The sequence below is a fragment of the Mesoplodon bidens genome (genome assembly GCF_964165515.1).
Source record: "Mesoplodon bidens genome assembly, chromosome: 11".
Lineage (NCBI taxonomy): Eukaryota > Metazoa > Chordata > Mammalia > Artiodactyla > Ziphiidae > Mesoplodon > Mesoplodon bidens.
In genome coordinates this window covers 22724702-22744625 of record NC_138167.1, presented here as the reverse complement: position 1 = coordinate 22744625, position 19924 = coordinate 22724702, and positions in this window count along the sequence as shown.

Sequence of the window (19924 nt, the reverse complement as noted above, 5' to 3'; positions counted from 1 at the left end):
AGTTCTAAAGCTTCCTTCACCTCCATGGGACTTTTCATTTATATAAACAATTTCCACTTATTATTTAATCCATTTTGAATTAGGTTTTCTGTTACTTTCAATTCCAGGTGTTTTAACTGGCAGAAAGATTCTGTATCTGTATCTTCATTTTACCTGTCAGAAAATAAATTGTCATTTTCTTAAAATGGAAAAGAGCCTTATTTTCCTTCTTCCCTTTGAACATGCTCATATCAGAGTGAGATTGAAAATGAGCTACTGTCCCTGAGAGCAGTTCTTTCACATTCATATGATACTCAGCTTTCACATTAAACCAATGGGAAACTATTTCAAGTATTGATTTGTAACATTATATATGAAGTATATAAAGAATAAACTGTGAAAACTTTACGTAAGCACCTTTCTGGCCCTTCCTCCAATCAGGTCTCCTTTGAATTCTGTATAGGATGTAACCCATTAATAAAAACTTCATTCTGTAGGAGATATGTGAACCCTAACTTCTCACTCTTTTGTAAATTGTCATTGGTCACCATTTGGTTTTGACAGTTTAGCTTGATTTATAACTGGGCAAGAATCACTGCCTAATGTTTGAAAATATGAATTGCTTCTATTATTACCTCAGGGCCTAATACACAAAAGAAGGCCCAAGGCAGAAAATGAAACAAGAGAAGCCATCATTTCATTCATGTAATCATTATAATAAATTAATAAACACTTATTTACACGATGAGTTGCCTTTAACTATGATCTCCAAATAATAACACAGAAACGTGGCCCCTGTATATAGAAAATACACACGTCCACTCTATTTTCTTTACTCCTCATTAAAAACCATTGACTTGTATCTATGGAATGAAATTTCTAACATTAAAAATGATGAAATTTTTTTTATATTCTGGGTTAATTCTAACTCCTAAATTATTCACATAATTCCCAGTGCTTAATTAAATGTCACATCTTGTTCCTAAACACTACTTTTTGTGATGCATGTTGAAAAGTCCAAAAGTGACCTAGGTTTTGCATCTGTATGAAACGATCATATTGCTTCCTTAGAACTCACTCTACCACTTTTGTAGATGGAGCAAGCAATTCTCTGGGCAGAAAGCCATGCGAGAGCTGCTACAACTAAGATAAATTGAGTCTGAATAAAACTTTTTCAAAAATTTTGGTGCACCACAGAATTAACACATCATGAAAAAACTCTGAAGTTTGAAAAATGAAGTTTGAAAGAACGTGGTGGGACCCCAAGCAGCATTCTCCTGAGAGTCTGATCACTCTTTTAAGTTGACCAGAAAAAGCAAAGTATTACATATGAACAGTGGAAGGCCCTTCCATTTATTTCTTTCAGTTTGGGATATTAAATGTTTCTAATGGTAAAGAGAATTTTGTGTCATTATGTCAAACTTTAACCTAGCATAGAAAAAAAAAAAAAAAATCCAACATCTGAAAGAAAACTATCCCTGTTGGAGACCAGCTCTACCTGCATATTTGTTGTACTGTCATTCAGGAATACCTGGCTTACAATTTAAATTATAAATAAAACACTAATCAATTTTTTCTTTGATGACAATATCTAAGAATTGTCAGCATAGTTTTAAGGAAACTATTTGAAAGCATAGTTTTAATGATATAAAGACACAGAGTGTATCTAACCCACAGTGTCTAAATCTGTTTCTGGCAATAACAAACCCACTGCTTTTTTGGGGGGAGTGGGGAGTTTACTAACAGCTAAGGCATTGTTTTAACCATTATTCATATTATAAGTTTTTACATTATTTTAATACATTTATCAGAATCTTCGCTTAAGATGTGTATCTTAGGGCTTCCCTGGTGGCACAGTGGTTGAGAGTCCGCCTGCCAATGCAGGGGACATGGGTTCGAGCCCTGGTCCGAGAAGATCCCACATGCCACAGAACGGCTGGGTCCGTGAGCCATGGCTGCTGAGCCTGCGCTCCGCAACGGGAGAGGCCACAACAGTGAGAGGCCTGCGTACCGCAAAAAAAAAAGATGTGTATCTTAAACCCCAGCATCATACAGTAATTTGCCTAATTTTTCTACCAAACAATTTAACAAATGCCAGTAATGCCTTTAGATAATAATGTCTAGAGATTGACCATAAAATTAGCTTTTACATTAATGAAGTTATTTTTTAAGTAAAATTAGATTTATGAGATACCCCAAATCTAGGATTTTATAGAAATATTGGATAATGAGACTTCTGAGTAACATATGGATTATATGAGTCCTGTTATAAAGAGTATGAATAATTGTATGCTCTTAGTTTTCTGGTAAATTGCTGTGAATCCTTGATCACCATGTGATGACGGCACACAGGCAACATTTCCCCCAACTTTATAATAATAGCATAAAGGCTTATTGTTAACAATCTGTAGTGATGTGAATATGTTTTACATCACTATTAAGATATATATGTGTGTGTATTATCTCCCAATTATGTTACTCACTAAAATATACAAGCATTTGTGACTGACTTACTGTCTCTTTACAGAAATTCACTCCCCCATCAACCTTAACAAAATTATTCTCTCTTGATTCTCTGACTTCAGACTATTCTTTATCCAATTCAAAAGATCCCTTTCCTACACTTCAGTGTAGCTATTCTGCAAGTTTTTAGCCTTTGTTCTCTTCTAGCTCAGGTTTAGCCATTCTCTCTGGGTAAGTTTTTCTTCTCACCACAGACTTTATGTCCTTAATACAAATGATTCTGGAATCCACGGGTGTCTTCTGAATAAAATCTTCTCTCAACCTACATTAGTATACTCCACATGCCCACCCAAATTCTTTTATGATCCCATGGAAGTTTTTTTAACTCTCTAGCCCAGTATTCTCTCTTAAGTTCAAAATAGACTATATAGCTTGCCTGCTAGATATGCCCCTAAATGTCCCACAGGCAACTTACATGTTCCAGAAGAAACTCATTATCTGTTCTCCCCTAAACCTAACCATCTTCTCTCTCAGTTGCTTTCATAAGCACCTGCATTAGTTAAGACTCTAGTTTCAGCTCCTTTAACCAAGGCTGGAAAATAATAGTGGCATAAACAAGAAAAGTATGACATATCTCACATAAAAACATAAGAATAGGCAACCAGGGCTCCATGAATACCCAGCCCAGCCTCCTTACATCTTGTGGTTCTCCCATTTTGAACACATAGCTTCCTTTTCAAGGTCTAAGATACATGCTCCAGCTCACGCCATCACATCTGCATTCTAATTGGCAAAACAAGGGAAAGGGGGAAGTGAAGGGAATGCTTCTTCTTTTTAAGGGCAGGAACAGAAGATACACATATCACTTCAATTCACATCCCACTGGCCAGAACTTTGCCACTTAGCCATGCCTAGCTACAAGGGAAGCTGGGAAATGTCCTCTTCAGCTGCAGTTTTGTGGCCTGCTGAAACTCAGAGATTCTACTACTAACGAGGAAGGGGATAATATATACTGGGGAAGAAGGGTTGATCCCTCTCACATCCACTCTCTGATATTTCACTACTGCTACTGCCTTGTTAAATATATATGTATTCTTTTCATGTGAATGTATACTGAATGGTTTCTGATTGTGTAATCTGAGTGGGGTAGAAAAGAATGCATTCATCAAACCAATGGTTACATACCTTGTTCCTAAGCCTAAATTAATTCACTCTAACAAAGTGGATTAACTCTAACAAAGCTACTGCATCTGACACAATAGCTGTGATCGGGGATACTACTTGGTTGAGCTTGAGTCAGTCTATAGTCATCTCACAGGATCCACCCAGTGTTTTCAGGAGCCAGAGGAGTGAATCAAATGGAGATAAGATAGGGACAACCACCTTTACATCTGAGGTCAGCAAACTTCTTCTGTAAAGGGCCAGATACTATTTTAGGCTTTGCACGCCATGTAGTTTCTGTTGCAACCAGTGGACCCATGGTAAACTAAACCTTGGACAGAACTCCATTTTTTAACTGCCTTTTATATGCTCCCACTCTTACTGGAGGGTCCTGATGATGTGTTAGGTTTCCTGGTTTCAGTGCTGACTAAGGCTCAGTGTCCATCTGTTTCTAAAATGTAAGTGCCCTTTGGTCCCTTTTGAAAAAGACTGGGAATCATAAGCCTATACTTGCCATGGTCATAACAGGGTCCATCCCTGTGAGGACCTACCACTGCAATGAATGGGTGCTGGGTCTGAAAATTGGCTCAGATCCATAACATGGGCCTCCCAGTTATCCATCCTTGTGTCCTTCTTCTGGTGCATGCTGAGTGATCCCATTGTTCACTATCCTTCTGTAGAGCATCAGAGCTGCTTAGCAATAGCCATCCAATCCCATTATCTTTATAACTACTATATTCTCCATACATCTCAAATAACTGACTCATTTGGCCAATTCACCAACAGTGAAAATTTTAACAACTGGACCACTGTATTGTGCCAGGGGCTATCTGTGTCCCATGTGCCACAAATGATAAAGTTTTCATTGCCAGAAGACAAAATCCTATCTTAGAACTTACTGTCTTGGACCACTCCTTAACAAAATGCACAGGTTATGTTCTCAGGAAGCAGAAGCTGAGACAGAATTTTGGGTGCAGGATGTATATTAGGGATAAAACCCTTAATAGGAAGGGAAAAGGAAGCAGGCTCAGGCAGAGGAAGAAGCTGAACTGTGATGCAGATGCAACATAGCTTCAGCTAACCCATCAGAAAGCTCTGGAACAAATATGCCTTTCAGAGTCCTGCATCAGGTCAAAATGACCAGATCTTTGTACTACCACTTCTCTCAGTCACCAGATGCAAATTGCCCTGGGAAGGGTATGACTTTTGGAAAGTGAATTCTCTATACCTGAGCAGATCCTAAAGAGATGCCAGCTGTAGAATGTCGGCTGTACTTCCTGCAGCTGAGGAGGAAGTCCTTCTTGAAGGGGAATCTGGTGGTACATCTCTGTATCTAGCACGTTAAAACACTTGCAACATTGGCTGTGGCTGAAACATTCTCATCTTTGTGCATTTGAACATGCTGTTTCCTCTTCCAGGCATCTTCTTCCTTCTGGAAATCTCCTCTGAATTTCCCAGGCTATATTACTTGCCCAATCTCTGAGGCCTGATCACATATTATTTATGCCATTATCTTAGTCATTCTCAAGTTATATTGTAATAATTTGCTTATACCATTTCCCCAATATATTGTGAACTCCTTGAAGACATGGATTATCTGTTTCATTTTCATATATACAACATCTAAAGCAGTGTATTTCATATAAGAATTTTTCAATACCTCATTGTAGTTTTGATTTGCGTTTTTCCAATAATTAGTGATGTTGAGCATCTTTTCATGTGCCTCTTGGCCATCTATAGGTCTTCTTTGGAGAAATGTCTATTTAGGCCCATTTTTTAATTGGGTTGTTTGGTTTTTTTGATATTGAGCTGCATGAGCTGTTTGTATATTTTGGAGATTTATCTTCAAAACTACAACAAGGTATCACCTCACCCCAGTCAGATTGGCCATCAACAGAAAATCTACAAACAATAAATGCTGGAGAGGGTGTGGAGAAAAAGGAACCCTCTTGCACTGTTGGTGGGAATGTAAATTGATACAGCCACTATGGAGAACAGTATGGCAGTTACCTAAAAAACTAAAAGTAGAATTACCATTATGCCCCAGCAATCCAACTACTGGGCATATACCCAGAGAAAACCATAACTCAAAAAGAGTCATAGACCAAAATGTTCATTGCAGCTCTATTTACAATAGCCAGGAGATGGAAGCAGCCTAAGTGTCCATCATTGGATGAATGGATAAAGAAGATGTAGCACATATGTACAATGGAATATTACTCAGCCATAAAAAGAAACGAAATTGAGTTATTTGTAGTGTAGTGGATGGACCTAGAGTCTGTCATACAGAGTGAAGTAAGCCAGAAACAGAAAAACAAATACCGTATGCTAACACATATGTATGGAATCTAAGAAAAAAAAAAAGGTCATGAAGAACCTAGGAGTAAGACGGGAATAAAGACACAGACCTACTAGAGAATGGACTTGAGGATATGGGGAGGGGGAAGGGTAAGCTGTGCCAAAGTGAGAGAGTGGCATGGACATATATACACTACCAAAAGTAAAATAGATTGCTAGTGGGAAGTAGCCGCATGGCACAGGGTAATCAGGTCAGTGCTTTGTGACCACCTAGAGGGGTGGGATAGAGAGGGTGGGAGGGAGGAAGACGCAAGAGGGAAGAGATATGGGAATATATGTATACGTATAACTGATTCACTTTGTTATAAAGCAGAAACTAACACACCATTGTAAAGCAATTATACTCTAATAAAGATGTTTAAAAAATGATCACAGACATAAATATAAAATGCAAAACTATAAATTTCCTAGAAAATAACATAGATAACCTTGGGGATGACTTTTAGATGACTTTTATGTATAACACCAAAGGCATAATCCACAAATAAAAGAAAAATAATTGAGAAGCTGGACTTCCTGAAAATCAAAAGCTCTGCAGAAGACAACATCAAGAGAATGAAAAGAGAATACATAGTCTGGGAGGAAATATTTACAAAGATGCATCACATAAAGAACTGTTATCCAAAATATACAAAGAACTCTTAAATGCAAGAATAATAAAATGAACAATTCAGTTAAAAAATTAGTCAAAAACTTTAATGACACCTCACCAAAGAATAAGTACCAAAGACAAGTAAGCACATGACAAGATGTTTAACATCTTATGTCATTAGGGAACTGCAAATTAAAAGAACAATGAGATACACCTATACACCCATTAGAATAGTCAAAATCCACAACAAGGACAACTCCAAATGTTGGCAAGGATGTAGAGCAAGAGGAACTCTCACTCATTGCTGCTGGGAATGCAAAATGGCCCTGCCACTTTAGAAGACAGTTTGGCAGTTTCTTAAAAAACTAAACATACTCTTACCACACATTCCAGTAATTGAACTCCTTGGTATTTATCCAAATGAAAATTTCTATTCACACAAAAAACTTGTGTACAGATGTTTATGGCAGCTATATTGACAGTAGCTAAAACTTGAAATCCACCAGGATGCCCTGCAGAAGGTGAGTAGATAAACTGTGGTTCATCTAGGCAAGAGCATGTTATTCAGTACTAAAAAGAAATGAGCTATAGAGCCATGAAAAGATATGAAGGAAAGGCAAAACTATGGAGACAGTAAAAAGTTTAGTGATTGTCAGGGGTAGGAGAGAGGAAGGAAAGAATAGGTAGAGCACAGAGGATTTTTAAGGCAGTAACAATACTCTGTATGTTACTCTAATGGTGGATACAGGTCATTATACATTTGTCAAAACCTGTAAAATGTGCAACACCAAGAGAGACCCCTAATGTAAGCTATGAGCTTTGAGTATGAGGATGTGTCTCTGCAGGTTCATTCAGTGTAACCAATATAACACTCTGGTGTGGGATGTTGATAGTGGCAGAGGTGAAACACGTAGGAGAAAGGGGATAGAGTAACTCTGTATGTTGCACTCAGTTTTGCTATGAACCTAGAACTGCTCTGAAGAATAAAGTTTATTAATATCAAAAAATTGGAAAGCCCTACATGAAGATAAGGTGTTAACATCATAAATGAACTCGTGATAAAAGTCACTTTTAAGTAAGCCATTTAGAGGAGTGGCCAAGATGGCATAGTAGGAAGACCCTGAGCTAATTTACTCAGATGGGCACACCAAAATGACAACTATTTAGGGACAAACTATTGATGAGAAAGACAGGAAGACTAGCAGAAAAAATCTTCTACAACCAAAGACATAAAGAAGGAACAATGAGATGCAGTACAGTAAAAGCCCATACACCTCGGTGGACAACACACCAACCGGAAAATAATTACAATTACAGAGTTTCTCCCAAAGGAGAGAAGGGTCCAAGCCCCACGTAAGGATCCCCCACCAGGAAGGCGAACCCCCAAAACATGGCTGGGGAGGTCAGGGGGTCTTACTTTCATGAAAGTCAGAGGGCTGTGGAAATAAAGACATCATTCTTAAAGGGTGCACACAAAATTTCACATGCTTCAGCACCCAGGGCAGAAACAGTCATTTGAAAGTCACCTCTGTCAGACTCACATGCTGATCTCGGAGAGCCTCAAGGAAACTTGAGCTCACCCTGGGGACATAGACACTGGGGGCAGCCATTTTGGGAAGTTTGTTCTACCAGGAGGACACTGGTGCTGGCAAGCAGCACTTTGGAGCCCATCCTCTAGTTTATTAGCACCAGGACTTGGCCTTGCCCACCAGTCTGTCAGTACCAGTACTGGGACGCTTCATGCCAAGCACCAGCAAGCCAGCTGCTGGTACTGCTGCTAAAGACACCCTGAACCCACAGCCACCCTGGGCACCAACGCTGTCCACCAGAGGGCTCAAGACCAGGCCTTGCACACCAGTGTGCCAGCACTAGTACCAGAATGCCCTGGGGCCCTACAACCAGCCGTCAGGGCCCAGCTTTGCTCACCAGTGTGCTGACACCAATTCCAAGACTCCCAATGCCCTGAAGCCAGAGAACACCAGTGGGCCAGCACTACCCTGGAAACAGCCTCACCCACCACTGGGCAGGTGCTAGACCTAGGACAACCTGAGCTACAGCCCCACCCACCAACAGGCCAATACGAATTCCAGGACCTCCAGGCCCTGCAGTCAGAGACTCCAGGACACAGCTCTGCACACTAGTGGGCCAGCAAAAGCCTCAGGACCTGGCCTAATCCACCAGAGAGTGGGCGCCAGCCCCAGGATCCTCTGGGCCCCAGCCCTGCCCACTAGTATATGGACAGCAGCCCCAGGACTACTGCAGCCCCACAACCTCCTGTGTCAGGAAGCAGCCCACCTACCATCAGGCCAGCACCAACCTTAGGACCAAACTAGGCCCTGCCCCCAGCCCCCAGCAGGCCAGCACCAGCTCCAAGACACCTTGGACCCCACAGCCAGCCACGCTGGGATCCAGCCCCTCTCACCAGCAGGTGAACACCAGCTTTGGGACAATGCTTATGCTGCAGCCAGCCATGTCAAGAACCAGCCCCACCCACAAATAGGCTGACACTATATCTGGGACCCTTGGCAGCACAACCACCTACCACAGAACCTGGCTATGTCCACCAGTGGGCTAGCACTAGCCTCATGACACCTTGGGTCTCTGCAACCAGCTGCCTTGTGATCCAGCCCTGCTCACCAGCAGCCAACATATTCCACACAAGGCAGGGCCTAGCAACCAGGCAGACTGGCGGCCAGTCACACCTACCAGACCACCCATAGTGGCCAACCCACCACAAGAAAAGGACCCACACAGCCCACATAGAGGGCACCCCTAAAGCATATATCTCTGATGACCAGAAAGGAGTGCACCACTACAAAACATAGGATGTCTCCTACAGAAGACCAGTTATCCAAGCTTGGGAAATGTAAACAACATACTCAATACATTGAAATAAAAACAGCAAGTTAGGCAAAATAAGGTGACAGAGGAATATATCCCAAACAAAGGAACAAGATAAAATCCTAGAAGAAGAACTAAGTGGAGATAAGAAATCTACCTGATAAAGAGCTCAAGGTAATGATCATAAAGATGCTCAAAGAACTTGGGAGAAGATTGGATGAGCAGAATGAGAAATTAGAAGTTTTTAACAAAGAGTTAGTGAATTTAAAGAAGAACCAAACAGAAATGAAGAATACAATAACTGAAATGACAAACACACTAGAAGGAATCAACAGTAGATTAGATGATACAGAGGAATGGGTCCCAGAGAGCTAGAAGACAGAGTAATGGAAATCACCCAACCTGAAAAGAAAAAAAAGAAATGAAGACAGTTTAACAGACCTCTGGGATGACATGAGTCATACTAAAATGTGCATTATAGGGGTTCCAGAAGGAGAAAAGAGAGAAAGGGGCAGAGAACATATATGAAGATGTAATAGCTGAAAACTTCCCTAACCTGGGAAAGGAAAGAGACATACAGCTCCAGGAAGCACAGAGATCCCAAACCGGATGAACCTAAAGAGGACCACACCAAAACACACTCATTAAAATTAAAATGCCAAAAATGAAAGATAAGAGAGAATATTAAAGCACCAAGGTAAAACCAATAAGTTACATACAAGAGAACTACCATAAAGTGATCAGCTAACTTTTCAGCAAAAACTCTGAAGACCAGAAGGAAGTGGTACTATATATTTAAAATGATGAAAGGGAAAAAACTGCAACCAAGAATTCTCTACTCAGCAAGGCTTTCATTCAGATTTGAAGGAGAGAGCAAAAGTTTTACAGACAAATAAAAACTAAGAGAGGTAAGCACCATGAAAGCAGCTTTACAATAAATGTTAAAGAGAATTCTCTAAGAGGAAAAGAAAACATCACAACTAGAAATATGAAAATTATGAAAGGAAAAATCTCATTAGTAAAGGCAAATATACAGAAAAGGTAGTAAATCAACTATGCACAAAGTTAATAGGAATGTTAAAAGACAAAAGTTGTAAAATCACCTGTATCCACAATAAGTGGTTAAGGGGTGCACAGAACAAAAAGATGTAAAATATGATGTCAAAACAGAAATGTTGTTGGGGGGGAGTAAAAATACACAATTTTTAAAATGTATTTGAACTTAGGAGCTCAGCAACTTAAATGACCACATATGTATATAGATTGCTATATATAAACCTCATGGTAACAAAAAACCAAAAATCTATAATAGATACACACACACCAAAGAGAAAGGAATCCAAATATAATACTAAAGATAGTTGTCAAATCACAAGGGAAGAAAGCAAAAAAAGGAGACAGGGTAAAAATGAACTACAGAAACAACCTACAAATAATTAACAAAATGACAATAAGTACATACTTATAAATAATAACTTTAAATGTAACTGGACTAAATGTTCCAATCAACAGACAGGGTGGCTGAATGGATACAAAAACAAGACCCATATATATGTTGCTTACAAGAGACTCACTTCAGATCTAAAGACACAGACCAAAAGTGAAAAAATTGAGAAAGGTATTCAATGCAAATGGAAATGAAAAGAAATCTGAGGTAGTAGTACTCATATCAGACAAGATAGACTTTACAAAGAAAGGCTGTGACAAGAGACAAAGAGGGACATTACATAATTATCAAAGGATCAATCAAAGAAGACATAACAAATGTAAATATATATGCACCCAACATAGGAGTACTTAATTACATGAAGCAAGTATTAACAGATACAAGGGGGAGAATTCACAGTATAATAATAATATCAGGGAACTTTAATACAAACAAACCCAAAGTTAGTAGACGGGAAGAAATCATAAAGATCAGAACAGAAATAAATAAAATAGACTACAAAAAATAGAAAAGATCAATTAAACTAAAAGCTGTTCTTTGAAAATATAAACAAAGTGAATAAACCTTTAGCCATACTCATCAAGAAAAAAAAGAGACAGTGCCCAACTCAGTAAAATCAGAAATTAAAAAGAAGTTACAATCAACACCACAGAAATACAAAGCATCGGGCTTCCCTGGTGGCGCAGTGGTTGAGAGTCCGCCTGCCGATGCAGGGGGCACGGGTTCGTGCCCCGGGCCGGGAAGATCCCACGTGCCGTGGAGCGGCAGGGCCCGTGAGCCATGGCCGCTGAGCCTGCGCGTCCGGAGCCTGTGCTCCGCAACGGGAGAGGCCACAACAGTGAGAGGCCCGCGTACCGCAAAAAAAAAAAAAAAAAAAAAGAAATACAAAGCATCATAAGTGACTACTATGAGCAATTTTATGCCAATAAAAATAGATACCTAGAAAAAAATGGACAAATTCTTAGAAAGGTACAATCTCCTAAGACTGAACCAGGAAGAAATAGAAAATATGAACAGACCAATTACCAGTACTGAAATTGAATCAGTAATTTAAAAACTCCCAAAAAACAAAAGTCCAGAACCAGATGGCTTCACAGGTGAATTCTATCAAACATTTAGAGAAGAGTTAGCACCTATCCTTCTGAACCTATTCCAAAAAATATGGAGGAAGGAGCACTTCCAAACTCATTCTATGAGGCCAACATCACCCTGATACCAAAACCAGACAAAGATATCACACACACACACCAAATTCCAGGCCAATATCACTGATGAACATATATGCAAATATCCTCAACAAAATGCTAGCAAACCAAATCCAACAATACATTAAAAGGATAATACACCATGATCAAGTGGGATTTATCCCAGGGATGCAAGGATTCTTCAATATCCACAAATAAGTCAGTGTGATACACCACGTTAGCAAACTGAAGAATAAACACCGTATGATCTCAATAGATGAAGAAAAAGCTTTTGATAAAATTCAACATCCATTTATGATAAAATTCTTCAGAATGTGGGCATAGAGAGAACATACCTTAACATGATATAGGCCATATATGACAAACCCACAGCTAACATCATACTCAATGGTGAAAAGCTTAAAGCATTTCCTCTAAGATCAGGAACAAGACAAGGATGCCCACTCTCACCACTTCTATTCAACATAGATTTGGAAGTCCTAGTCACAGCAATCAGAGAAGAAAAAGAAAGAAAAGGAATCCAAATTGGAAAAGAAGTAAAACTGTCACTGTTTGCAGACAACATAGAAAACCCTAAAGATGCAAGCAGAAAACTACTAGAGTTCATCAATGAATTTGGTAAAGTTGCAGGATACAAAATTAATATACAGAAATCTGCTGCATTTCTATCAATAACAATGAAATATCAGAAAGAGAAATTAAGGAAACAATGCCATTTACCATCACATCAAAAAGAATAAAATACCTAGGAATAAACCTACCTAAGGAGGCAAAAGACCCGTACTCTGAAATCTATAAGACGTTGATGAATGAAGATAACACTAACAGAAGGAAAGATATACCATGTTCTTGGTTTGGAATAATCAATATTGTTAAAATGACCATACTACTTAAGACAATCTACAGCCTCAATGCAATCCTTATCAAATTACCAACGGCATTTTCGCAGAACTGCATTTAACTCCTGTGCATGGGATATGATGTTTAGAGACAGAACAATTTATTGACTGCACACATAAAATAATTTAAAAGGTGTAATTATTTTTACAAAAGCAACCAAAATGTCAAAATTCAGATTATAATTGCCATGAGTCCAATAGAGTTTTTATATGTACATGTTACAAATATCAGAAATAAGTTTGGGGGTATCCTCCCTCCATTTTCCCCTTTACCTCAGCAGTTGAATAGGTTCCTGTTAAGGGAAGCTAAGCAAAATACTATCATGAGAATTTTGGATATTCCAATTAATGAATTCCAAATAAAAGTGGAATTAAGCTAAAAACAAAAACTCTCAACAAAGTGGGTATAGAGGGAAGACAGTTCAACATAATGAAGGCTATATATCACATAACAAGCCCACAGCTAACATCATGTTCAATGGCGAAAAGCTGAAAGCATTCCTTCTAGGATCAGGAATGAGACAAAAATGCCCACTGTTGCCACTTTCATTTAACATAGTTTTGAAAGTCCTAGCCACAGCAATCAGACAAGAAAAAAAGAAATATAAGAAATCTAAATTGGAAAGGAAGAAGGAAAACTGTCACTGTCTGCAGATAACATAATACTATGCATAGAACATCCTAAAGACAACACCAAAAAAAACTACTAGAACTCATCAACGAATTTGGTAAAGTTGCAGGATACAAGATTAATATACAGAAATCTGTTGCATTCTATACACCAACAATGAACTACCAGAAAGAGAAAGTAAGAAAACGATCTAATTTACAATCACATCAAAATACCTAGGAATAATTCTAACCAGTTCTCTGGATGTGGAGAACTAAAAGACACTGAAAGAAATTGCAGAAGACAAACTGATGAAAAGATAAGCTGGTTTCATGGATTGGAAGAATTAATACTGTTAAAATGACCATACTACCCAAGGCAATCTATGGATTTAATGCAATCCCTATCAAGATACCAATAGCATTTTTCACAGAACTAGAAGAAATAATTCAAAAACTTGTATGGAAACACAAAAGAACCTAAATAGCTAAAAGAATCTTGAGAAAGGAGAACAAAGCTGGAGGTATAATGTTTCCTGATTTCAAACTATACTACAAAGCTACAGAAATCAAAACGGTATGGTACTGGCACAAAAACAGGCATATAGATCAATGGAATAGAATAGAGAAGCCAGAAATGAACCCACACTTACATGAACAATTAATTTACAACAAAGTAGTCAAGAATCTATAATAAGGAAAAGGCAGCATCTTCAATAAATTGTGTTGGGAAAACTGGTCAGCTACATGTAAAAGCATCAAACTGGGCTATTCTCTCACAGTAAGCACAAAAATAAATTCAAAATGGATTGAAGACTTAAATGTAGGACATGAAACAATAAAACTTTTAAAAGAAAACATAGGCAGTACCTCTCTGACATAGGTCTTAGTAATGTTTTTTTTGGATATGTCTCCTCAGGCAAGGGAAACAAAAGGAAAAAATAACAAACATGACTACATCAAACTAAAAAGCTTTTGCACAACTAAAGAAACTGTCAACAAAACAAAAAGGCCACCTAGTGAATGGAGAAGATATTTGCAAATAATATATCCAATGTGTTAATATCCAAATATTCAAAGAACTTATATAACTCAATATCAAAGAAACAAACAGTTCTATTAAAAAATGGGCAGATAACTTAAATAGACATGTTTCCAAAGAAGATATGCAGATGGATAACAGACACATGAAAAGATGCTCAACATCACTCATCATCTGGGAAATGCAAATCAAAATCACAATGAGATATCCCCTTCATACTTGTCAAAATGGCTTTTATCAAAAGACAACAAATAACAGGTGTTGGCGAGGATGTGGAGAGAAGGGAACCTCTTGCACTGTTGGTGGGAATGTAAATTGGTGCAGCCACTATGGAAAACAGTATGGAGATTCTTGCAAAAAATTAAAAGTAGAACTACCATGTGATACAGCAATTCTGCTCATGGGTATTTATACAAGGAAAATGAAAACACTAATTAGAAAAGATATATGCACCCCTATATTCATTGCAGCATTACTCACAATAACCAAGATATGGAAGCAACCTAAGTTCCCATCAATATATGAATGGATATAGAAGATGTGAGATACACATACACACACACACACACACACACACACAATGGAATATTACTCAGCCATAAAAAAGAATGGAATCTTTCCATTCATAACAACATGGATGGACCTGAGGGTATTATGCTAAGTGAAGTAAGTTAGTAAGGAGAAAGACAAAAACTATATGATTCTATTTATACATAGAATCTTAAAAACAAATGAACAAACGTAACAAAACAGAAACAGAGTTATAGATACAGAGAACAAACAGGTAATTGCCAGAGGGGAGGGGAGTGGAGAAAGAAAAGAAATAGGTGAAGGAGGTTAAGAGGTACAAACTTTGGTTGCAAAATAAATGTAATGGTTTGAAATGTACAGTGTGGGAGTATAGTCAATAGCTATGTAATATATTTGTATGATGATAGGTTGTAACCAGACTTATCATGGTGATCATTTTAAAATGCACAGAAATATCAGATCACTATTTTATATAACAGGAACTAACATTGTGTTGTAGGTCAATTGTACTTCAAAAACAAAAAAACAAGCTCATAGAATAAGTGATCAGATTTGTGGTTACCTGAGGTGGGGGGTGTGGGGTGGGGGTGGGTGTGGAATGAGGAGGAATTGGAGGAAGGCAGTCAAAAAATACAAACTTCCAGTTATAAGATAAATGAGTTCTAGCATTGTAATGTACAATATGATAAATATAGTTAACCCTGCTGTATGTTATATATTAAAGTTGTTAAGAGAGTACATCCTGAGTTCTCATCATAAGAAAAATGTATTTTTTTCTATTCTTTAATTTTATATCTGTATGAGATAATGGATGTTCATTAAACTTACTGTGATAATAATAAAAAAAAGGGTAGATCTCATTTTAAGTGTTCTCACCGCAATAAAATTTTCAAAAATTAAAAAGTTTAAAAAAAATAAACTAGCCATTTAAATTCTATGACCTTGGTGGCTGTCTTTCACTTTTGATTGACATCCAATGTCAATTAGATGGATTGACATCCATCTAATCTAAAAACAAATTAGATATAAGAAAAAGCAAAAGAAGACTTCTATATAATACATTGTAATATTGTATCACATACAATACTATTAATTTACATATTTATTTATAAATATTTAGTTTATTTTAAAAACATTTACTACAAAATACAGATATATCCTATTTGAGTAAATGCTGACTAGACATAGAATTGATACTTGATCTAGGCTGATAATATTATTTCTGTGGTAAAAACTACATTTCATTTATACCATTTCTTCTTATGGTACTTTTTCAGTTATATAATATACAGCAACACAAAGATTGAGTTTAAGTATATATTACATATATGGTTAATATTTAAAGGTTTAAAATAATTATTCACCAAAATATTGATATCAATGGCAACATAGAATTTTGAAGTTTAAAGGATCTTAAATACTATTTTATCTAAACTTCTCTCTGAATTCAGGAATCTATTTACCCACATTTAAGTAACAACTCAACAAAAACCAGTATTATACCTCCCACAGAAGGTTTTCTTATTTGAAAGTAAAATAAATTAACCATAAGTAAAAACTAGTTTTCTGAGTTTGCATGTAAACAGCCTCAGAAAATTAAAAGGCTGAAAGTCAAGAGAGGATTTGCAACTACTATATAAGGAAAATTTACATCTCTATTTTAGAAGGTTAGAACTTTCTGAAGCAATATTAGTTGCTTATAGCTTGAGGAAAGCCAAAATTTTGATAAAAGAGAACTTTGAAAAAAACATTAGCACTCCGTTAAACAGGCGCTTATTTGATGTTTCTACAAGTCTTTTTTTTCTTCCCCTTCAGGAAGGAAATTTCCTCTTATTTGAAGATCATCCATTATTGGTATCAACATGCAGTTTCACAAAATTAAGAATAGGATAAGAAAATTAAAAATGTCATTGTGTACAAAATAGAGTTGATTACAGAAGCCAAAGAAACACCTTGGAAGTGGGGTTATGTGTATCCTTCCTAGAAAAATAGCTTTGAGTAGTTCCATGTCTATTCTGAAACTTTTAATTATTGATTTAGTCATGGATGGTATTTGGTCAGGTGGTAATGAATAAATGAATAACATCACCCAGAAATATGGCTATTTTAATGTGGTCAAAAGCCAGATATACTTGTGATTCTTCCAAGTCAAACAGTACTTCTAATGTTATTGGGTTGGTTATTTGATTTTTGGCCTTCTCTTTAGGAATGAGCAAACTCTATATTTTTATATATGAAATACAACTTGTTTATGTGGATGTAGGAGAATTCAGCATGTCAAATACTAAGAGTCTATTTTCCTTGCAAACTGAGAATATTTTTTACCATTATTTTCATGCAACGCTTTGGGGGTATTTGAAGATGCAGGGAAATGTCGTGGTGGGAGTAATAGTAATATTTATTTTAAATCTTGGGTTAGTAAGAGTCATTACATCTATTCTGGATCCATTTTTGGCTAAGTGAAGAGGAAAATTTTACCCGCTGATGGCCGTTTGATGACCTGCATGGAAAGAATTGGTAGACTCAAGGAGGCACAATTGAGAGAAGTGATCACATCATAAAATGTGACATCATTCTTTGGCACCAGCTGGGCATGGAGAGTAAATTACGCTCTCAACCAGGAATTTTCATCTCTAGATTACCCTTGTGGCTCACCAGAGGGCAGTGTGCAGTAATCAGCTCTACTGCTTCCTGCATTGGATGTCTCCTATGAAAAAGCCAAAGTCAGATCATCAGAACCAGAAAACAGGCAAGATAATAGGGTATGGAAGTTGTTTTGTTATATTTGTTTTATCTGTGCCCCCTACATGGAATTTTTTATATTTGGAAATTAATCAATCACCACATGAGATGTAATGAGTTTTTATGAGTTTTTCATAAATTTTGTGTTACAGTTTCAAATTTATGACAAAAGCTTTGGGATTACTGAACTCAATTCTCCTCTTTAGACTTACAAATGTATAATATTATCCAATTGTAGGTAAATTGCCTTCCTTTATATATCTCACACCTGAATTCTCAAGGGTTTTCCATTTTACACACAGATTAAATAATTCAGTGAATATTTATTGAACAATTAGAGTGTGGGATATAACAAGATAAAGCACCTATAAATCTTGTTTAAAGGAGCTTGAAATATATCAAGGCATTAAAGCATAAATGAAAAGTATGATCAAAGTTATACAAAATGAGTGGTACATTTAAAGTACTATGAGACTAGGAGGATGGAAAGATGAAGGCTTTTGGGAAGAGTTCAGAATCTGAACTGAGTTGAAGGTAAGTCAAAATGCATTTAGACATATTGAGAGTGATGAGAGCACATCCTAAATAAAGGTAATATCATGGATACTTGGATCTTAGAGTATGTAAAAAGTAGTAGTGGGAAATAATGCTAGAGAACTACATTGTGAATAGGTCCTTGAGAGTGTTGAATACCAGGCATGCTCCCAAAACCGAATTGCAGTGGGAAGTTGTAGGAGCATAAAGTCAGCATTAGCATTGTATACCAAGGAAATTATGCAGCATGGTGCAGAATGGACTGGATAAGTGAGAATCCAAAGGTAGAGAGTTGAGTTAAAAGGTTATGTCAATATCTTGTTTTGTGATTGAAAAGAAGGCAAACAAGAGGTACATAAAAGTTAAAACTAAGTAGATGTAGGTGGGGTGAAGAGAGAAAGAAGTCAAAACACAGCTTGAGGTTTTAAGCAGAAGTGGAAAGATGACGACTTCATTCATTGACTTATAGGTCCCAGAAGAAGCAGGTTTGGGAAAGAAATGGATATATACACCAAAAATCTTCAATAGAAAATCCTAGTCAAAATCTCTGCGAAGCTAAATACTTCTCTCTTTATTCCAAATTATTTCAGATAAATATGGAGAACCCATTATTCTTGGTACCCTCAAAAGCCCCCTCAAACAGCAAACTTTTGTTTATTGAAATGTTTTGAAATTTTAAAATGTGAAAGTCCAAGAGGAGTTTATTGCGCGCTCAGGTTAACAGACTTGAATTACATCATCATGTCAAATGGGAGGAAATGCAATGTGTTCTCCCACCACAGAGGAAAAAAAGATTTGTAAAACTTAATTATTGTTCAAAAAAATTTTAAGAATACCCTAATTTTACCAAGTAGTGAATTTCTGCTTAATGAAAAGGAAAGAATTGCAACCTTTCATCCATGCAAGAACCATGTTTTATTCAATTTTTCTAATAGAAAAATATATGATAGAATATTTAAAAGAATCAATAATAATCTTGTTGAAGAAACAAAAAGAAAAAGTATAACTTCCTTTAATATTTTCAAACATGTTTGTTATACTAACCGGAAAGACTGTGATGGAGTCCCAGTTGCTCAAACACATTGTAATATTTTTCCCCAATTTGGTTGACAGTTACAAAACCCAGTGATCAAGCTATGAAAGCAACTTTTCCAGTTAAAGCATCTGCTTTTGTGGCAAATTTTTCAATCAATCATATAGGAACTTTCGGAGTTGCCTTGAGTTCATCTGTTAGTTTTTCTACTCAAATTAAATAAATGACATCAGAAGTGGCATGGACTCTTTTCTTGGCCACTAAAAAAAGGAATCCTTTAGTAAATTTTCCTTAATTAACTGAGTTTTATAATCCTATCTTTCACTCTTGACCCTTGAAATACCTGTTTGTCCATAATTGTGGACCTATAGCTTGAAATATTTTTCTGTGTAAACCACCAAAACACTTCTACATGTTAATCATGTCCTCTCCACCCTGCCCTCAAACTTATATAATTATTTAGAACAAAATAAACCTTTCATCTTGAT